This window comes from Solanum verrucosum, unplaced genomic scaffold (assembly GCF_900185275.1).
Source record: "Solanum verrucosum unplaced genomic scaffold, falcon-dt-bn FXZP01000022.1, whole genome shotgun sequence".
Classification (NCBI taxonomy): domain Eukaryota; kingdom Viridiplantae; phylum Streptophyta; class Magnoliopsida; order Solanales; family Solanaceae; genus Solanum; species Solanum verrucosum.
In genome coordinates, this window is record NW_026020086.1 from 1,502,129 (window position 1) to 1,505,760 (window position 3,632).

Genomic DNA, 3,632 nt, shown 5'->3' on the forward strand with positions numbered 1-3,632 from the left:
TCTTCATTATTGCTTATTAATATCTATCTCAAATAAAAATCATAATAATTTTTCTATATATTATAGGTTATTTATAAAAAATTACTTGTAAAATCATTGAAAGTTTAATATTACATTTGCTTATTTTCTTAGTAATAAAGTTATAAAGTTGAATATACATGAGACTATGCCCCGTAGTTCCATGAGACTTACTCCCTATGTCTCGGGGCTTACGTCTCGCCTCATGCCCCCGCCCTTTAAAACACTTGTTGTAACTGTCTCTTGAGATATAAGGTTCCAAACTTAAGTCCAGACTAGAACAAATGAGACTAAATTCTCTTTCACATGTAATGCTACTGACAGTTTTAAAATTTTCTATCCTATTTAGATCCTGAAATTGATGCAGATAAGATCAGTCTGGTACATCATATTGTTTTTTTAACCTTTCTAAGAAATGCAGTAAAACTATGATACAAAAATAGCAATTCAACCATTGCAATGATGCCTCAACCCTGAATTAGTTGGATTTTGCATATAAATTCTCAACCTCAATTTTATTCCATCTTCACCAAAAAAATTTCCAAACTAAATAATTTGTACAATGAAACAAACTAGAGATATTGGTTGTTTTCAATATCGATTGTGGTTTTCGTTCCATTCCGCCATCATGAAAAATCTACCAACCACATAGATATGGATAATCGAGTTCACCAAAAACATAAGAAAATGAAAAGAAATCACTTGATACTTTTCCTTTTGGAAGATATTGAACTTAATCACTGGTGATTTATATCAATAAATAAAGAAAATCCATCGACGAATCAAAAAATAAATCAAAAACTTTGTTTCCATGGCCTTCATTTTGATAGATGAACTTCTTAGAGTCCTTCTAATTTGGCAGACACGCATTTTTATCCCACACTGCCTAGAAAGAGAGATTTAATTTAACAAGTGACATATAAAATAGCCCGGCATAACACATGGGAAATCATACCTTTCTCGGCCTTTTGGCTAAGATCAAGTGTAGTATCTGTTCTTATCAGTTTAATATCTGATATGTGAGTCATTGACTCACACGATATTAACTCTATTTTTTAAGGAGGAGGTTCACCACGGTAGCTTGCTATCGGGACCTTCAAGAGTCGCCCTGGTGTTGCACTACTGCCTTGGCCTGGCTCACCCCACCAATTCTAGTTCTAAAAACCTTTTTTTTTCATAACAGTACACAATTTGTCCCTTCTAATTTGTAATATTAGTTCTTTTCATTCAGTAAGTTGTACTGTGCTACTCCTAAAGATAAATGGTGAACCTATATATGGTTTTGTCGTCTAATATCAGACACAAGGTGAGCACCCAAAGTTCTCACTGACTGCACAATTTATCTTCACAGCATCAGATAATGCACCAGCCGGGAATTGAACCCAGGACTGTACAGTGGCAGGGTACTATTCTACCACTAGACCACTGGTGCTTGATGTTTTAAAAATACCATTTTACCTACATAGTCGCAAAGTACCACCTCTAATGTAAGATCAAGTGTAGTATCTGTTCTTATTAGTATATTACATTATACTGACTATATTTTTTAGGGAATGTCCACACGGTAGCTTGCTATTGGGATTCAGGACCTTCAAGCGTCCTCTGGCATTGCACTACTGTCTTGGCTTGACGCACCCCCACTAAATTTAGTTGTAAAAGCTTACTTTACATTCTCACTCATCAATTTTTTGGGAATTATAAAAGGTCATTCTCAGTATCAAAAGATTCAATTTGTGTTATGAATCGACAAATCTTTAAATATTCGTGAAAAATAATTTGTGTTTCTTATTAGTTTTCAATATTGTTCACAACAAAGGAATATGAGGGGAAGGTCCATCACGGTAGCTTGCTATCAGGACCTTTAAACATCGCCTAGGTGTTGCACTACCTTGGCTTGGCGCACCCTACCAATTTTGTAAACATTTCTTTCAATTGTTTGTTGAAGGAGTTTCTTCTAGGACAAAGACATTAGTACTTAGGATTTTTGTTAAATTATTATTAACCTTTAACATTTTTGGAGCAAGATCGATATACGTTACAGTGGAAAATGTTATGTAGACAACAAATTATAATTTAAATTTCTTGTTTTCTATCTTATTTTGGAGTAATGAACCTTAGTAAACTTGTTCTGTCCAGATGACTTTTGTAAGCCATCTCTATAATTGATCAACTTGTTGCAGGATATATGAGGCTTGCTCAAGTAGTTGAGCTTCTTCACTATCAACCTATAGGTTGACGGTTCGAGTCATGTTGGAGGGTAAGTGACATTACTATTGAATATTGATCCTCCTGGGTGGGGTCAGAAAAACGTAAATTGTTTCATTCACTACTCTTTGATCAATGGAATTATCAACCAGAGAAGATGATTACTAGTTTAATATATAGAAGCTCTTCTAGTCCCACACTGCCTAGAAAGAGAGATTTTATGTAACCAAGTAACCAATAAAATAACCCGGCATAACACATGGAAAATCATACCTTTCTCGGCCTTTTGGCTAAGACCAAGTGTAGTATCTGTTCTTATCAGTTTAATATCCGATATGTGAGTCATCGACTCACACGATATTAACTCTATTTTTTAGGGGAGGAGGTTCACCACGGTAGCTTGCTATTGGGGCCTTCATGAGTCGCCTTGGTGTTGCACTACTGCCTCGGCCTGGCTCACCCCACCAATCCTAGTTCTAAAAACCTTTGATTTCATAGTAGTACATAATTTTGGGCAGTTTGATACATAAGAGCTCTCTATGCCATTCCAGTTGCACATTTTAATTAAAATCAGATATGAACTAATATTAGCTATAACTTATAAAATCTTGACAGTTAGACTAATGTTTCAACCTAGCATTTGGCACCTTTTTTTTTCTTTCTGTAAGATGTACTGTACTACTACTAAAGATAAATGGCAATGCGAAGAGAGCTTTAGTGAACAACTAATGCTACACAACATTTATAACAGAAAAGAATGACGGATAACAAAAAAGAAGAAGGCATAGATGCAAGAATTGTCAAACTACTTTTGATACGAAAAAAGATTTTGAATAGTGATAGACTTGAAGTGGATATCAACAAGAGTGATGCCTCAATACTTTTGTTTAAGAAAAAAACTCATGAATATTGACAGTCTTGTGAAGTGGATATCAACAAGATCTTACACAATTATATATTAATTTTGTTTTTCCTTCTATTTTTAACGATTAAAGTCGTAATGATATGTGTATTGTATTATTTCTTTCTTTTTCCTTTCTTTCTTTCTCGTGCGTCTTTATGATGTCTCTTAAGTTTAATTTTTATGCCAACTTCTGATTGGTGTAAGTTTATAATTTATTTTAATTCAAATTAGTATTTTAAAATGCTAGAGTATATCCTAAAGAGATACCACTTCCTCACGAATTTATCTTAATTATGGTTGAAATTCTGCTTAAGTATAAATCAAATTTAAAATTTAAAATTATTTTCTCTTGGTTCAAATTCGTAACTTAATTATGTTGAAAAAACTGCTAATTACTAATCAAAATTTTAAAATTTATAATTAATTGCTTAAAAGAAATAAATCTTAATGATTAAAATATATTCTTTATTGGTGTTTGTTATGTAAGTTATAAAAACTATCGAGA

General features: G+C 33.0%; 2 non-coding genes and 1 pseudogene across 2 annotated transcripts; all 3 read left to right on the forward strand.

The window, feature by feature from the left end:
• The first annotated feature begins 969 nt into the window (after window positions 1-969).
• On the forward strand, window positions 970-1,164 carry LOC125824707 (U2 spliceosomal RNA). The gene has a single exon (XR_007442787.1). It is a non-coding gene; the product is annotated as a U2 spliceosomal RNA (small nuclear RNA).
• A 329-nt stretch (window positions 1,165-1,493) lies between these two features.
• On the forward strand, window positions 1,494-1,658 carry LOC125824726 (U2 spliceosomal RNA; annotated as a pseudogene).
• An 834-nt stretch (window positions 1,659-2,492) lies between these two features.
• On the forward strand, window positions 2,493-2,688 carry LOC125824719 (U2 spliceosomal RNA). Its single transcript, XR_007442798.1, has one exon. It is a non-coding gene; the product is annotated as a U2 spliceosomal RNA (small nuclear RNA).
• Window positions 2,689-3,632: the final 944 nt, after the last annotated feature.